The 19,316-nt window shown below is 39.9% G+C and overlaps 1 long non-coding RNA gene across 1 annotated transcript; it reads right to left on the bottom strand.

The window, feature by feature from the left end:
• Positions 1-7,689: 7,689 nt before the first annotated feature.
• Positions 7,690-9,413, bottom strand: LOC120434520. The gene is made up of 4 exons (XR_005609144.1): positions 9,325-9,413; positions 8,867-8,933; positions 8,006-8,096; positions 7,690-7,842 (listed from the first exon to the last, which is right to left on the bottom strand). It is a non-coding gene; the product is annotated as an uncharacterized LOC120434520 (long non-coding RNA).
• Positions 9,414-19,316: the final 9,903 nt, after the last annotated feature.

Raw genomic sequence — 19,316 nt, 5'->3', positions numbered from 1 at the left:
GTAAGAATAAGTAAAAGAAATGCTGTTGCTTCTGACGTACTGAAGTGGATGAAAACTTCATGCCAATTCATCCAAAGTCTGAAACCCCTGGCTATATATGAAACCACCAACCTTCTGATTAGCAGATGACCTGTTCTACCTCCTGAAAGAAGTAACCGTACTGTCTCAGTATAGCTTACGCATTAAAAAAAAATAAATTGGGTGGTTTTTACATTTATAAGAGTCAAACTTGTAATTGGAACAGAAAAATTTCATGTTTCTAAGGTGAATGTAGTTATATCATGTAGGAGCTGCATGAAATTCAGAAATGCAGTTTAATCACGTGGAAATCCTTTCCATGATTTTTGTTTATGTTCATTCAAATGGTTATTTTTTTTGAGTGTGGGGATCTAAATAACCAGTTTTCTCTCGTTATTCTTGTTTATTTCTCCTGTTGCTGTATTCAGAAGAAATGTGAGGAGCTCACACACATGCTCACTCTATAGCCTTCCTCCTCCTCTAATAATGTACACAGAATCACAACAGTATGCCCGGTTGCCCCAAGTTGATGTTCTGAGGACCAAATCATTGTGCATTGTCAATGCAACACCATATATATTACACTGTTTAATCCGTCTGTGCATCTTTGTTTGACATAATGTGCTGATTATTGTGTTATTAAAGGCCAAATGAAATAATTTACAATCTTTATTTAAAAAATTGGTCACAATAGTTGTGCTACAATAGTAGCTAAGTGGTAGAAAAGGCAAAAATACATAACACAGAGCCTTCACGTAGCAATAACAGCATTATGAATAAAAAAACAAACAAAAAAACAACCTTCTTTTGGTTTACTATGAAAGTGCAGTTGCTGCTTTGCACAGCTAAAATAAAATGTCAGCTAACAACTCGGTGTTCATTTACTCTCTGTTTTTGTTTTGGGGGGTTTTTAATCTGTAAGAACTACTGTTAGTGCCCTGAATATGTTCCACAGTTCTTTACCAGAGTAGAGTCTTTATTGCCAACACTCAGTGTAGAGACATTTGCTTTAAACAGTTAATTCCTATGTCATACGTATGTCTAATATGTATGACATATGACGTATGTCTAAGTCAGCTTCTGGAAGAGAGTCACAACAATTTCCCCCAGCTGGACAGATTTTACAAAGAGACAAAAGAGCCATTGAAATCCAATAGAGAGAAAGAGAGGGAGACACTCAGAGCTGTTGGAAGCTATCAACAACTCCCTCTCCATCACTTTCTCTCTTTCCTCTTCTCCCATTATCCTACTTCATCACATCATCAGATGACCCCCAGTCAGCTTGAGATGTACGTCAGAATCTGCGTGGAAAGAATTTTTTTTCTCCTTCTTTTCGCCCACTTACTGTTATGATTCAATTCACCCTTTAGAGCAAGGTTGAGAAGAGAAGAGCGTGGGCCTAACCTGTTTCTCCCTGCATTTCTCTCTTTATCTCACTACCTGCTTTCCTTCTGCACAGAGCTGTAAAGCTACCCTTTTTTCCTCTGAAATTAAATCCTGGGTTAGTGCCTGCCTATGAAACCTACAATAGACAGACAGAAAGGAACAGCTCAGCAGTGGGATGTGTGAAAGAGGTGGGGACGGAAACAACCAGCTGACTGTAAAAGAAGCATGAATCATATCTTTAACACCTATCTTCTGTCATATTCCTCATAAACTTTCAATTTTGATGTAGCTTTGAACTAATGCAGGTTTTCCTGAACATGTCTACATGCCTACATACATTGAGTTGTTACCGTGTGATTGGGTGATTAGATAGAGAAGGTTAAATAGATGCACCTAACACTCACTGTTATGATTTACACTAGAGCAAGTATTAATTGTGCAAAGGGTTTATCAGGGATTACATTTTATTCACACCCTAAAGGAATGTACATACATTGAAAAGATTCACTGATAATGTGGAAGATGTTGGTGGAAGAAAAATGTCTCTATGTCGTGACACTGTACAGTATTCTCGTGATTGTATGTAAACCAAAGAAACAAACAAAAATATTAAGTGTGCATATAGCATCACCTATACAGTTTCTGTGGTTTCATACTGTAAAAATTACACTTTGAATCTTTTCGGGGTGATTGTTCAATTTCACACTTAGTAATTTCACTCACATCACTAACTAATGACAACTACATTATCATCCTTCCGGCACACAAGGGTAGGTGCATGGTTTGCTCTTCACTTGTATCCCAGTCACTGAAGCGTTGGAGGTAGTTCGTAAGAGATTACAGGATGACACCAACCTCAGCAACAGGACCACTCTCAGCATTGACCAAGTGTGTTTGCTTTTGGAACTGTGTCTTCATTCCACCTACTTCACATACAAGGGTCAGTACTACAGGCAGAAACATGGGTGTGCCATGGGCTCCCCAGTTTCACCCATCGTGGCCAATTTGTACATGGAAGAAGTGGAAAAGAGGGCTTTGCTATCCTACCCTGGAACACCACCAAGCCATTGGTTCAGATATGTGGATGACACCTGGGTGAAACTCAAATTTCAGGACGTACCACAATTCACGGATCACATTAACTCGGTGGACCAACACATCAAATTCACCAGGGAGGATATGAAAAGTGGCAGGTTAGCCTTCTTAGACTGTGAGATTTCCATCAGTAATGGGGGACATCTGAAAGCTGACGTGTACCGTAAACCTACGCATACGGATCAGTATCTAAGGTTTGACTCTCATCATCCACTGGAGCACAAACTGGGTGTCATCAGGACGCTACAACACAGAGCGAACACCATCCCCACTGACACAGCAGCCAGGGAGGCAGAAGAACAGCACATCAAGAAGGCCCTGAGTAAATGTGGTTATCCCAGCTGGACTTTTGTCAAAGCTGGGAAGGCACCTAAAGAAAGCTCCAGCCGATCCAGGAGAGAAGGACAACCGCTGCCCAAGCAAAAACCTGTAGTGATCCCGTATGTGTCAGGAGTATCGGAGCAGCTGAGACGCATCTTTTCTAAACACCGGGTCTCTGTGGCTTTTAAAACCCAAAACACTCTGTGCCAAAAAATGGTCCACCCCAAGGATCAGGTCCTCCAACACAAACAGAGTAACATAGTGTACGCTGTTAAGTGCAGGAGGATTGGCAGGATTTATACATCGTGGAAACTAAACAAGTTCTGGCTAAGAAGATGACACAACACAGCAGAGCCACCTCGTCAGGCCAGGACTCTGCAGTCTATTTACACCTACAGGCCAGTGGACACTTTCAACGATGAGGATGTAACATCCTGGACAGGGAGGAACGCTGGTATGAGGGCGGAGTCAAGGAGGCCATTTACGTGAAAAGGGAAAGACCATCTCTGAATCGAGGAGGGGGCCTAAGGGTACATCTGTCACCATCTTACAATGCTGTGATTGCAGCCATTCCCCAACTCTCTGTGAATGGGACTCATGGCCAATGATCAATAGTTTGTGATCAGTGGTTGTTGATCAGTGGTCATGACAACTGGCATATTCACTAGCTGGGCCCACATTCTCATTTTAGGTTTGACAGTGTTTTCAACAAAACATCTAACACAGGACAGCTTTGATGTAAGAAAGGGAGGAAGTATCTAAAAATCACTGGACCAAGTAATCCAGACCCAGCTTTATCATGATGGTCTCCCTCACTCATTTTCCCCCGGGGTGGATGTAGCTCAGTGATTCCTGAGATTAGGGACAAAACAGGTTTTAATTTTCGAAAATATATTTTTTGATTTTTCAAAAACATATTTGCATATAATTGTTACACAAAGTTTTGGCTGTCTCACCATGTTTTGGTACAATCTCCCAGGTGTAACATTTTTTAATAATTTATGTTTTTGCTGGAGAAGTGCAAGGTTTTTGTCAACACCGTCACAAAGACACAAAGAGATGCAAAAATATATATTTTAAATTAAGTTGTTTCAGCTATTTTGACTATTAGCAGCTTCTCTGTTCTACTGTTTATGCACATGTTTTCAAACTAATTATACCACGTTTAAAAGTAAGATTGTTTTGGCTTTTTATTATTAGAGTTACAGTCATACATATTTTCAGAAGCTTGTATTTAATCTCTATAAGAAACAATCATATTTAGCAGTGTGCAAATTACACATTTATTGAGAAAATTACGTATTTTTATTGGAAGATCATGAGGGAGGAAAATATATGGTTCTCCAAAAGAGAAAAATAAACAAAAACTCCATATTATGGAGTTGACAAGGTGCTGACGGTGGTGGTGACACACTAGTAGAAAACAAGATATTATTTCTTTCAAAATAACCATCAAACCTTAACAACTTCTGTAATATTACAAAGACACATCATAACAATTCTGTTTTTGCTCATGTCAAGTTCTACATCTTAATAGTTCACCAGCAAGTAGCTGCCTGCTCCTCCTTGATTCCTAAAGTTCTCTGTGGTTGCGTGATCCTGCTGTGCTTTCTCTCCTCATGTTTCTCTGTGCTTGTTTCCAAAACCTTCTCTTCTGCCTTTTTTCTCTTTCTTTCAGATCACTGATGTTCTTTATTTTTCCCTCTTTCACTCTGTTTCTCCATCTTTCCCTTTCCTTTATGAGAAACTCTTTCTTCAACTCGGGCTGGCTGTTAATTTTCTTTCTCCTTCTCTTTCGTTCCTCTACTGACAGCTTCCCTTTTGCCATTCTAGCCTGAAATGTGCCATTTTGTAATTACTATAATTTTTCTGAACCATATGCATTTATACAGATTAAGGATGAATATTCACAACACAATTATGTATTAGGCAATAGAGATGCTATCCGGTCTTTAAGTCTGATGTCATTAGTCGTTTCCAGGTCCAAACTCTGCTGCAGAGCCCCAAGTCAAAGGAACTCTGCGGCATCACTGAGAGTTACTAACTGTCTAAATTCTTTCATCTTTAATAAAATGACCAGTGTGGCTGAGATAGAAGTTAGCTTGCTGGTTTCCACCTAAATTCCAACACAGAAAACTAAACAGCAGTGATGTTTGTAGGGTTACTGAAGTTGGACTAACATCATATAATGATGTGCTAGGTGATCGCTAGCTACACAGCTATGTTAGCATAACATAAACACAGTGAAGCTGGAGGATGAACGCTAACTTTTTTTCCACTTGATAAAAGTTAATGCAAGGGTTTCTGATGGTTAGGCCAACAGGGATCACTGACTGTTTTTAGGGGCTTGTTCAGAAAAACAGAACAAGATAAAAACCATTAAAACATTTTAACAGCACAACAGGCTTAATAAACACAGAGTAGTTTGGGCCCGGAAGCAGGATTCATTCATCATCACTTAAAGACCAGCTCTCGGGGCACAGCTAGCTCAGTAGATGCCACATGATCGGAAGGTTGGGCGTTCAAATCCAACGAACAGCGGCTATCCTGGATTTGTAGCTGCCCACTGCATCACTGAGTGAACGTACATAAACAATGAGATTCAAGATAAGGCAAATATTCGACACATCTGTAAAGCAGAAATATCAGTAAAATACAAAGGAAGTAAAATGACTGAAATATTAATAAAAATAACTTAATATAATTGATGAATAGCACACTTTTGTGGCATTTGTCAACACCATTAGAAAAAGGGTCAACACCGTCAGACAAAAATCCTGATGGTGTTGACAAAATGCCCTACTTTCTCTCATAACACATGTTTTTCTGACAGACGCCATCTTGTTTTTCATCAGATGCTTATGGCCTCTACAATCTTACCTACATTAAGCTCTTTTTACAAAAAAAACCAATTAAACCTTGCATTACATCGACTGTGGTGTTGACGCACTATGGTTGTGACACAGAGTTTTATCAGAAAGGTATGCCATAAATGAATAAAAATTAAAAAACTTATCACAGCAGCGGCCTCATGGCATGTGTATCAAACAGGAAGTGGTAAAGGGGTCCTCAGAGTGTAAGCTACCCACAATAATTCCTGATTTTTTTGTACTTTAAAAAAATCTGATGGTGTTGACAAAAACTCTGGACACAATTTTAATCAGTTAAAAAATATGTACAAATAAATTTTCAGTTGCATATTTTGATATTATATAAGGTATTGACTTAAATACTTAGTGACGAGAGCCATGATGTTTGGCTGATGTTTGATGATTTTACATTACTTTTCTTTTTTTTTCTGTATTTTAATATTATCACACCTGCTTCTGGACAATGGATTTTTAAGGTACTGGTAATGTATTGTACCATTTAAAATAAATATATATGTATAAAAATGCAAAATCATAATGTTGTTGTATAAACATTGCCTTGGTTTGTCTTTTAGTCAGTTGGGTTAACACTTGTATTCATATTTTTAACCCCAAAATTGGGTTTTATCTGGCGGACATGTTTTGTCCCTTACCTCAAGAATCACTGAGCTGTCAATAATAATATGGAATCTGGGTCCTGTTGTTAAAAGAAAAGAGCAAATTATATTTTATAAAATATTTTTGTTTGCTGTTCTTTGCTGTCTATCACACCAGGTAAGACCCCAGGTGCAGGCTGTGTAAAGATGCCCCTGAAACAATCCAGCACATAACAGCAGGGTGCAAGATGCTAGCAGGCAGGGCATACATGGAACGTCATAACCAAGTGGCCGGCATAGTGTACAGAAACATCTGTGCTGAATACGGCCTTGAAGTCCCGAGGTCAAAATGGGAGACGCCCCCAAGGGTGGTGGGGAATGACTGAGCTAAGATCCTGTGGGACTTCCAGATACAGACGGACAAAATGGTGGTGGCTAACCAACCGGACATAGTGGTGATAGACAAACAGGAGAAGACGGCCGTAGTGATCGATGTAGCGGTTCCCAATGACAGCAACAGGAAGAAGGAACACGAGAAGCTGGAGAAATACCAAGGGCTCAGAGAAGAGCTCGAGAGGATGTGGAGGGTGAAGGTAACGGTGGTCCCCGTGGTAATCGGAGCACTAGGTGCGGTGACTCCCAAGCTAGGCGAGTGGCTCCAGCAGATCCCAGGAACAACATCGGAGATCTCTGTCCAGAAGAGCGCAGCCCTGGGAACAGCTAAGATACTGCGCAGGACCCTCAAGCTCCCAGGCCTCTGGAAGAGGACCCGAGCTTGAAAGATAGACCGCTTGTAGGGGCGAGTGGGGAATAATATACATATATATATATATATATATATACAGGGGTGCACATAAGTGGTCCGCAGGTGCGCATTCGCTGTCAAAATAAAAGACACGTACCACGCACCAGATAAGAGGTTTCAACGCGCGTTTGTGTACATAAGATTTTCTGGAGGAGGACAGACATTTGTTTAGAACTCTTAAAGATGTCGAAGAAGCTCCTTTAAGCAATTACTTTGGTGTTCCTCCACCTCCAAAGAAATGTCAGAAGGAGTCCGAACCGCAAAAGAAGCGCGTATTCTCGGAAAAGTGGTTGCAGGAGGTGAGCTGGCTTCAAACAAATGATGAACACACAGAGATGTGGTGCAGAATATGCCGTGAAAATCCCACTCTAGCGGACAAAAACAGTGCCTTTTATATGTACGCAAACGCGCGTTGCAACTTCTTATCTGGTGTGCGTCTTTTATTTTGACAGCGAATGCGCACCTGCGGACCACTTATGTGCACCCCTGTATATATACATGCACATATATGTATAATGAAACCAATTACATAATTAGAAAATTCATTAGATTTTTTTGTCTTTCTTAACAGAACAGCTGCAGGTTTTGCTGACTGTACATCATATGGTAGTTTAGCCTCTGTACTTTATCAACTGGAGTTATTGCAAATTTACTCCAGTATTAAAACAAATAAGTGTATTCAGCATAAAGAGTGGACATATAAGATGATGCTGTCACTAGCTGATGCTGAAGTCTGAATTTGAATCAGCTCCTGTGATCACAAAGAGAAAAGAGTCATTACAAACTGTCAAATGTTTACTCCTCAAAGCTGACAGAATTCAGGTTTGCAAGTTTTCTTAACTTTTTCCAGTCTATAGCTAACATGTGGCCTGTTTGTTAAGTGAAGAAAAAACTTATATAGTATAATGTTTTACCTTGGAGCTATTGGTGCTTTTTAATAGCAAAGTTGCTAAGATGACATGAACCAGGAACAGGTTTCTTGTCCTGATTCTGAATCGTGGTCACCTGCAGGAAAAAAGAGAAAAACATACTGTTCTTCAATCAAAACATTAAACAATTTTAACCTAACACATCAAATATCATGACTTGGTCTCAGAATATAAATATTATGTTCTATTACAGCGGTCCCCAACCCCCGGGCCTCGGACCGGTACCGGTCCGTGAGTCGTTTGGTACCGGGCCGCGAGAGTTGAGGCTCAGGTGTGAAACGTATGGTTTTCAGGGTTTTTATCGGTTTTCAGCGTTATTTTGTTATCGTTAACTCGGTTTTCCTGGGTCTTTTCACGTGTGTTATGAATAAATCTTCTTTTTTTCGGTACCGGCACTAGTTTTATTTTGTTGTATTCATCCGCGACACCTCATTGCCGGTCCGTGAAAATATTGTCGGGCATAAACCGGTCCGTGGCGCAAAAAAGGTTGGGGACCGCTGTTCTATTATGTACTTTTATAAAGAATAGTGTTACTCGTCACTTATTAGTCTTATGATCTCTGCATAAGTGTCCAGCCTATTGCTCTTACAGTATAATATTCATAATAAAAGTACAATAACAATAGCATTAGGTAGTGACTGAGCAGCTGCCTGCTGCAGTCAGAGCAGCAGAGCTAATGTCTGAACTAGAGCACTGACTTTTAATTAGCATTCTCAGCTCAACAAAGTGATTTCTCTAGTCAGGGTAAATTCATTCATGTACAAAGCTACCAAACACTGTTGTTTTCCCTTGCTGACGCTAAAGACATGAATTTATTGATTAGCTCAAAACACAAATTTAACTTACCAAAATAAAATCACGATGCCTTAGGTTCTTCTGTCAGTTAGTCCCGTTTATTGTAGAACACCTAACACTGTCAGTTTGAAACAGATAGCTGTGGTTATGGTTCTAGCTGCAGTCCTGGACCAGAGATGCGCAAGCTTGTCGTGACTGCAGCTGACAATCAAAGCTGTCATGATGACGTTGCATCCCAATTTTACAGTTGATAATTAAAATTTAACTGATGAGAACTTAGACACCTTGAACCCAAATTAGCAAGATGAGAACTACTAATAATGGCAGAATGCATCTTTCAGGAAATTTGATCTGATTAGAACTTTTTGGTCTTATTTTGACACCGGTCCCAGAGGGTGATAGAGACGTTTTGGCTTCACTGTTAGATCTTCCATATACTGTCATTGTGTAGAATTAAATGTTATTAATAGTTAGTATTAGACATTGAGTTTTGGTTCATGCCTACTCACCTCCTTTAAATCCCCATCCTTGTAGAGTTGATGCTAATTGGAAGGGACTAACATCTCAGTATAAGTGGTCTCACATTAACTCCAGTTGCCTAGGACGATGGAAACAACAACAGACAAACACCACAAAAACACACCAACATAAACACACCATCACTATACTTACATGTTACATGTGTGCAAAAAATACCTAAGAGACATATAATACATAAAATCCTCAGAAGTCCAGTGAGTCACTTTCAGCTTTGTATGTACCTATACAGAGTGTATGTGCCCTTTTGAAACAACAAAATTGTTTATTCAATATTCAATATTTTCCATCCATTCATCTTCTTCCACTTATCTGGGGTGAGGTTGCGGGGGCAGCAGTCTAACCAGAAAATCCCAGGCCTCCCCCTCCCCAGCCACCTCCTCCAGCTTGTCTGGGGGAAGGCCGAGAGATATAATCTGTCCAGTGTGTCCTGGGTCTACCCCGGGGCCTTCTCCCGGTGGGAAATGCTGGAACACCTCACCCAGGAGGCATCCTTTTCAGATGCCCGAACCACCTCAACTGGCTCCTTTCAATGTGGAGGAGCAGCGGCTCTACTCTGAGCCCCTCCCAGATGGCTGAACTTCTCACCCTATCTCTAAGGGAGAGGCCAGCCACCCTTTGGAGGAAGCCCATTTCTGCTGCTTGTATCCGCGAACTTGTCCTTTAGGTTACTACCCACAGCTCGTGACCATAGGCGAGGGTAGGGACGTAGATTGACCGGTAAATTGAGAGCTTCCCTTTTACACTCAGCTCTCCCTTTACCACAACGGACAGGTACAGCAGCCGCATCGCTGCAGCCGCAGCACCAGCCCATCTGTCGATCTCCCGCTCCCTTCTCCCGTCACTCGTGAACAAGACCCCGAGATACATAAACTCCTCCACTTGGGGCAGGAACTCGTCCCTGACCCGGAGTGGGCACTCCACCCTTTTCCGGCTGAGGACCATGGCCTCAGATTTGGAGGTGATGAAAACTGTTACAATGTATTTTACAAGGAACTACAAAAGTGCATTTTCAAATATTTCAGTTGATGATAGGACTGTTCCATTGTTCACAATAATAATGTTATATGTTTTTACATGATGTAACATTCTCATATCATCATTGTGGATGTAAGTGCTCTCAGCACAGCTGAAGCATAAGTCACAAAATTTCCACTAGGCCTTCAAGGCTTTGGCTTCAACACCATCTGCAACGGTGGCTGATGACAACCCTTCTGACACTGACATCGGTATAAAGTGCTTTAGAACTCCAGCATAAATGGAATGTTATTTGCTGACCGAACATTTCTGTCAAATAATATGAGCAGTTTACAGTAGTATTCATTTCATGAAAGTAATTTGTTTTTGTTTTTTTAGTAATCACTGTCAGTTACGGTGCACGTTATTGACTATAGGAATACAGGAATTATTAGGTAACAGAAAACTTCTAAGAACTGTTGGGAATCATCATTGAATTTTAATGTCTCTATATTCTCTGTGTGACCATGATCTTCCATGTGATTAGTCAGTTTTCAGAGGTTGTGTTTAGAGCAGTGTGAGGTGAGCAGTCTGACCTGGACAATGCATATTTTTTTCTCTCCCAACATTCATTGGATTGTGCTCAGAAAATTCATTTCCAAGGGCCAGACTATTAAAGTGGAGTTGTGCTGTGATAGCCTCAGGGGTCTGAGTAGGAACATTAAGAGGAACAAATATAGAAACAACCTGTGCTCTTCATCAATGTACTATCTTCCACATAATTTAAAGTTAGATTCACCTCCATTCAGCTTAGTTCAACTCCCATTGTAGAGGCCCAAATTCAAGAGGACACGACAGGATTTCTAGTAAGAGATCAAAAATAGCAGCCATGCAGGAAATGTTGTAGAGGTGCACATAAATAAATTATCAGCCAATTTTAAATCAAGTTTTGAACTTTATTAACTTGTTCTCATAACAGTTTGAGAATTAGTAATAAATGAAAGCACAAGTGTGCATTATATGTATAAAATAGATGAGTTCAGGTCTTAATAAAGACAAGCTTTACAACAGGGAATGGACAGTGAAGTGGAACGGGTCAGCAGCACATTTTGTTACTACTTCTAGAATAAACATTTATTGTTAGACCAAGGTATTAGATGTTGAAGATATTCCCACTAAACATTGGATATCAGATAGACATGCAGATCATGTCTATGTTTGGTTGTTGGTGACCAATTCTGGACATCTATATGATGTCCAAACTAGGCCTGCAGATTGGATGTCCAGCCATGACCCAACTTGGATTGGAGCAATATGTTGTTCAACATTTGAGCTTTAGACTAGGTAATCTTTTTTTTTACTGACCTGGACTGAGAGAAGTTGTTGAAATTACAAGAAGTTTGTGCAAATGTGCTTGTATGAACTGGACTATCTGCTATGTGCTGCAAACTGCCTGTGACAAGCTGGGGACATTTCTACTTGAAAACCACTGTGCAGCTGCTTACTTTTGTTTTAGCGTCAAGACCCCACGCCATCTTGGAGATGTCCACTGATCACTCTGCATCCTTTCACACATAACTGCTTCCCATGTCTCCCTTTGAAAACATGAGACCACAGCAGTATAAAAATGATGTATAAAATGAGTCTAAGTTTGATGTTGAAAGGAAGTCCACAATGACCACAGCATGACTGAAGCTCCAGCCCCAGTCCACCTGTCCATTTCCTGCTCCCCTTGCCCCTCACTCAAGAACAAGACCCCGCATGCATGTTTATATTTTCATTCTGAGGCTGTAATAACAAATACTGTGGGTTATGTAGTATTTAGAACTTTATTCTCTATAATTTAGAGCACTAAAGTTCAGTACAAGTATACAGTCCATCCATCCATTCTCTTTCGCTTATCCAAATCAGGGTCTATCCCAGCTACCATTGGGCAACAGGGAGGATATACCATTGGGCCGGCTGCCAGTCTGCTGACCCCTGACCCTGAATTTAAATAAAGTGGAAAGGTATGTGTAGTGTTAGGATCTGGGATGCTGGGACTCAGTTCTTTTTCTGTTTTCCTTTTTTAGAACAGGTGGGCCGCTGGACGTGGCTGCGGTGCTTGCAGAATCCCTGACACACCTGTGGATCATCCAGCGTCATCAGGCTGGTGTATTTATGGAGCGGCGTGGCAGCCCCTCATTGCCTGATTGTTGTCTCAGCCCTAGTGGTAACAAGTTGCTTCCATGCTTTGTTTGTGTTTGCATGATGATAAGGTATACACTGACATTTTTTTCCATCTGCTTCCTGTCAGTACACCAACCAGCCCATTGGGATCCCACCATTCCTCCAGAAGGACCAGTGCCAAGATCATCTTCCCTCCTCGCCAGCCAACCTTGCCCACGTTCCACTCTCGCTCCACGCTACTTACCTGCACTCATGCCTACCCACCTGAGCTCCTGTTCGTCCTTCGTCTGGCCTCAGCCACCTGTACCCAAACTCCCACCCATGTAACAAGTAAGCTCTTAGTTTCACTAATCCTCCCTTTACGTTCCCTTTACGCATCAGCAGTTCACTGACCCTCGTCTCCCTGTCTCCCTAGATTGCCCAAGTATCTCCGTCTGCTTGCTCCTTTGGTTGGATTTGTGTAAATAGATCTATGACAATAAACTTTTTCACTGTGATTCGTGTGTGTCTGTGTGATCCGCTCCATGAGTGTATTTCTCATTACACATGACACTGAGGCAGTAAAGACTTCGAAAGCATAAATTCTAATTAATCACAATTTTTCACAAGGCAGTTTGTCTTTGGGTTTTTCCCCATTAGACATCAGCCTTAAAAGTAGCTGCTTGTGTGCTTATAACACACATGAGCAGCAGTTGCCTAATTGTCTACAAATAAGAAATGTTTGACTGATTAATTTGTTAACAGCTCAGATTTGTCTCACAGCTGATGATAGAAAATCGCACCCTGAGGGCCTATTAAGCTTTTTTTTTTTCCCTCTGGTGGAAACTTGATTAAGATGTTGCCTAGAAACAGGCTCCTCAAAACATGGCGCTTGCTGAACCAAGAGTTTGAATGGAAGTCCTGTTTAGCCTGTATGTGCTAAATGCTACATGTTGTGAGATGAAAATATCAAAGTGCTACTACTCTTCAATCAGCTAACTGCAAACAAGTTACATCATGCACAACTTATTGTATGTACAAATACAACCTACAGTGCAAGTTATGATAAACATAAATAACCACCATATAATAACCAGCAAACGCCTACTGGCAATCATCATCACACTTCCTGTTTTTCATTGCCTGCATAACTGTTTGGCCTTCCTGATGAGTATCAGTGTGAGATTTCTGGAAATCTAGAGATATATGTAACTGGTTTTTTGTGTGTGTGTGTGTGTGTTTTCTGCACGCACTAATTAATTTCAAAGCAGTTTCATTTATCTATAGGCATTTGTATAGCACATAGCTGCACATTATCATAAAAAAATTGATTGCATACTTCATATAGAACACCTGTTCAGCAAAAACACACTGAAAATAACTTAAACACAAGTTTAAATGATAATGCAATCCTTTTAAAAAATCAAAAGTCCAACTGAAATGAGAGCTCTGACAACTCTAGAAAAACCTAGTTTAAAAAACAATCCCTCCATAGAGCTGGGCCTTCTTACTACCCATCAGTGATCAGGAACAAGAAACTCCAGGTTTCTCTTCAGCGCTGTAGTCAGCCTGACAAAGAGTCAGAGCTGTGTTTAGCCTACTGTGTAGTATGACTGTGTACAATAGACATATTTAGCAGTTTTACTGGGGTTTTTTAATGTTGTAATTTTAACATGTTTGTCTGGAACAGGTCTGACTTGTAAATGAGATATTGGGTCTCAATGGGACTACCTGTATAAATAAAGGTTAAATAAAATAAATAAATACACTCTTTCTCTCAGATCGAGCTTGAGTTTCTTTTCTTCTACAGAAAATGGGATAACTCGAACGAAAATTTTAAAATTCAAACCATAGGTGCATCTACTAAAAATTTCAGGCAACTCTTAATTTCAGTGGCATCGAACTTCAAGGTCAAAGTAAGAGGTCAAGTTTTCTGAAAATCTTGTGAATGCAATAAGTCAAGAAGTAAGAAGGATTTTCAAATTTGCACCACACGTAGATCTACTAAGACGCTGAGGAGTAGTGGTTTTTTTTATTAACAGGCTTTTAAGGCAGTGGTACATGAACAATCCTGACTAATATGCAATGAGTTCTAACATTCCTTTTATCTAAAGGATTCTTGAAAGAGTAGTCGTCAAACAGTTAGCTGATTATTTGCAATGACATTCTTTATTTAAAGAGTTTCAGTCAGGGTTTAAAGTGAATCACTGAAACAGCACTAGTGAAGGTTATGAAAGATCTTCTTATGGCCTCTGACACTCATCTCTGTGCTTGTTCTGTCCTCAGTGCAGTATTCAATACTGTTGAACATAGTATTTAATTTCAGAAATAAGAAATGTTAGGTTCACTTTTGACAGAGAAAAGACAAATATGCTCAAAGTGCATTTTCTTGAAATTATTAAGCAGCTGAAGGTTCAAGTTTACAAAACGGCTGTCGTGTCTCTCAGCCTCGCTTAGGAAACTCAAACAAACGAATAGCACCACACCCAGACAGTAATGCTTTTTATTATGTGTGATAAACAGGATACTAAGGTGACTTGTCAAAAGTTGGAGGAAAGCCACAGTTCTCCTTATTTGGCTGAAAACCAGCACTTCGGCTCACGTTTGTTCTTCTGCAACTTTCTGGGCATCTCCTTATGTGGAGATAAATCCCAACAGAACACACCATTGGTATTAAAGGAATTGCACTGCAGTGATTTGAATTAGGGATATTCCTTGTGACTAATTTCTTAGTCGACTAAACAAGGGAAAAAAATAACTAACCAACTAGTCTAAAACTAAGAAACACTAAGATATCAATGTAAATTGAGAGCTGTTTAATGTCAAAAACTCGGATATTTCAATAATGAATCATTATGCTTAACTGTGCTGCACCTCGCATTGTGCATTATCTTCATTAGACAACAAAGACGAAAAACACTTAAAATAAATCAATGTAAAAATTGGATATGCAAATATGTTACTGCAAAAGATGTTCACAATATGACAAATTAACATCTGAAAAATGAATAAACTGCAAACAAAAATAATAGTGGATTGTGCTGTGCATTATTAAGGATGCATGCTGTTTGAAAATTCATAACAAGCACTTCAAAAGAGGTTAAAATCTAAAATTTAAAAATGATAACTCATCATCCATTTTCTTCTGCCTAGCTGAAGTTGGATTACGGGGGCAGCAGCCTAAGCAGAGAAGCCCAGACCTCACTCTCATTCCAGCTTATCAGGGAAAATGTCAAGCTTCCTCCCAGTAAAACATGCCTGGTCAGAACACGCTACCCAGCCTGCCTTAGCTGCTTCCATTCAATGTGGAGGAGCAACAGCTCTACTCTGTGCCCTCTGTGCTATCAGCCTGTGGCACTGCTGAGGTGTTACAGAAGACCATAAGATAAGATAAGACGTGGGAAATTTGATTTGTTACAGCAGTGGACAGTGCAAAGTTACATAGAAAAATTAGAAAAAGACAAGACAAAAAAACACTGGAATAAGATATCAATAAGATACATGATGCTTCAATAGCGGCCTTAAGCTCTTCTGCATTGTTTGGTCTCGTGTTGCTCATCTCACAATTTTCAGTAGGGTCATGCTTTAAACCAACCATGCAAAGTTTCAAAGAGACAAACTAAATTCTGTTCTCTTACTACTATCACCTTCATCTGTTTTCATCTCCTTTTAAGCACTTACATTTACAAGGGATGGCTGTCGCTCAGGTGGTAGAGCAGGCCACCTAGTAACCGATCCCCTTCAGCTCCAGTCTGCATGTCAAATATTCTTGGGAAAGATACTAACCCCAAGTTGCTGTCCGAAGTATCCATCAGAGTATGAATGTGTGTGAATGTGTGTGAAACCTGTGTCAAGTTGTTTAAAGCGCTTTGAGTGCTCAGTTAGAGTAGAAAAGTGTTATATAAGAACCAGTCCACTCTGCATAAAGACTCGAGCAACCAGGAATCAAATCACAAACCTTCCAATTAGTAGATGACCAGCTCTACCTCCTGAGCTACAGCCACCCACCCACAACAAACTCTTACATCTATACTTCTTTAATAATACCACACACAACAAAACCACAGCTCTAGTGATGACAGCCACCCTCTTGTTGTTGAGGGTGTAGTTGTTGCCATGCCACCTGGCTGCTGGTTATTACTTGAAAGGCCCTATAAGGTCTGTGGTTTTCAAAGGAATTCACTATTGTGTAGAGCTCTGTAGTCTGATAGTGCTTCTGGAGTGTGTCAGATGATTCTGGAAACTGAACTGACTTTCACACACTTTTTGTAGATTAAACTCACGGGCAACTGGAACAGCGCGAAAACTGGGAAAAATCTTAAAGAAGGAAACACGAAGCACGTGGAATATCAAATGTGTATTAATGGTATTAAGACTGCAGCTACATGGTGGGATGAAAGGAAAGACTCCTTCCTAGGAAACACTGTGTCTGAAGCACAGTTCACGTGAAATAATCAAAGTCTGTTTCCAGGGAGATTTCACAGTTCTGCATATTAGCTAAAAAAACTCTCTAGTACCAACACTAAACAAGACGAAAAGGTAAGAGACAGAGAATGCTGTAGGTGTGCTGTAAGTCCTCGGTTTTCTTCCTTCCACTTTCTTTCACTGCATCGATCACCTGTTTCCCTACGCAGTCATGAACAACAAACCATTTTTACACATCTGCACGACACAATCAGACACACACTCAGAGTCAGCGCATCTATTGCGGCCTCCCAGTGCACAAAGACATATAGAACACACACGCACAAGCGCGTACATGCTCGCTTATATAAATTAATATACACACACATAATCAGACTTATAGAGCCTCTCATTTTTTTTTCTTTCTTTTTACAGATGAGTGATGTATTTCCTTTTTCCTCACTCGTTTGTGCACGCAGCGTGCAACATTAGCTACACACACACAGCTATGGGCATGCTAAGGTTTGCCACATGGAATGTGAGAGGTTAAATATATTCAACCAGTTTAAAAAACTACACGCAGATGTTTGTTTTATTACAAGAGACTCATAGACCTGTCGCAGCCACAGATGAACTTAAAACCTCCCCTCATAATACATCCTGACCAAACCGGTTTCATAAAAGGCAATCAGTCATCAACAAATACATGTAGATTACTTAATTTAATAGACTATTCATGTAGTAAAAACATTGAAACCACACTATTTTCTCTAGATGCTGAAAAAGCGTTTGACAGAGTTAACTGGAAATTTTTATTTACAACTTTCCACAAATTTGGTTTTGGAAGCTCTTTCACAAACGGGTTAAAAATATTATATAATTCCCCAAAAGCACGTGTTAGAACAAATGATCAAACATCCTCCAGCTTCTGTCTCCAGAGGGGCACCAGGCAGGGATGCCCATGCTCCCCTTCACTGTTTGCAATTTTTATTGAACCACCAGGAGCAGCAATTAAACAGGCTAAAGTGATTAAGGGTATAAAATGCAAGAATGTAGAACATAAAATCTGTCTTTATGCAAATGATTTTTCTCCAGCACTCACAAACCACACTCTCTGAGGTAATTACATTAATAAACTCTTTCACGTTATTCGATAAACTGGTTGAAATCTACAGTTATTACAATTAATTGCTCCTTTCCATAATTCTTCTTCTACCCCACTGCAATCCTGAAATATCAAATATTTAGGTGTTAATGTCTCTCGTAAGCTTGCAGATTAAACCACATCCCACTTTTAAAGAAAGCAGAAGAGGATCTGGCTAGATGGAAATCTCTACCCATATCACTCATTGGAAGGGTCGCTTCAACTAGGGGTAGGTTTTAAAAAATCGATTTCCCAATTCAAACCAATTTTAGTTTGAATAATGTGATACTGATTCATCAAATCCTGAATCGATTTTTAAATATAAATTTATTTTGCCAGAAATGCCAGCATCTCAGGTTAAAGTTCACAAAACTATTTCAACAACCACCAAAGAGCTAAAACAGTAAATGATTAAAGAGCAGGTAAACGAATTCCACAAAAAAGATGAAAACACAGAGCCGGTTCGTTCACCCGACAGCACGTATGCAGACATGCAGACATCTCACAGATTCTGAAGCTGCAGGTTTCATTACTCCTTCATGTTTTTCTGTGTTTTATCCTCAGTTACTTTGACACAAAGGCATCTGGTGTGATGCCCACACTTCTGATAAAGTCTCAGAAGTGTCGGCTTTGTTTTTATACATAGATATAAAAATATGGATAAGTACTGATAAATGATCAGAATTATAATATTTCTGACTGTGTGAGTTAAAACTGAATCAGAATCGAATCGATTATAGAAATCAAAATCGATACTCAGCACTAGCTTAAATAAAAATGATGGCCTTGCCAAGAATCAGTTATTTATTTTCAATGATCCCAAGTTAACCATCACCAGGCTGGTTTAGATTTCTGGAACTGTCTATTTCTTTATTCCTTTGGAAAGATAAACCCCCATGTATTAGCTTGAAAATGCTACAAAGGACTGAGGAAAAAGGAGGACTAGATCTGCATAACTTTCAACACTACTTCTTAGCCAACAGGCTACAATTCATCTCAGGGTGGTTAAAACACCCTCTTAGATGAGCCCTGGATAGACAGAGGTCAGGCACTATGCAGTAATATAGAGATTTCGGACCTACCATTCATCAGCTCAAACATTAAATGACATGTATGCTTCAAAAGCATCAACATCAGCTACTCTCTGACAGCATGTTGGGATTTTCTAAAAATGACAGAGTCTTCACACCCAATTGGAACAATCCTGACATACTACAGAATAATAATATGATTAACTTCCCAGATTGGAGCTGTAAAGGAATTAAATACTTGGAACATGTATTCAAAGGAACAGACTTTATTCCGTTTGAC

This window comes from Oreochromis aureus, linkage group 18, assembly GCF_013358895.1.
Source record: "Oreochromis aureus strain Israel breed Guangdong linkage group 18, ZZ_aureus, whole genome shotgun sequence".
Lineage (NCBI taxonomy): Eukaryota > Metazoa > Chordata > Actinopteri > Cichliformes > Cichlidae > Oreochromis > Oreochromis aureus.
This window is presented reverse-complemented; position numbering and strand designations above follow the sequence as displayed.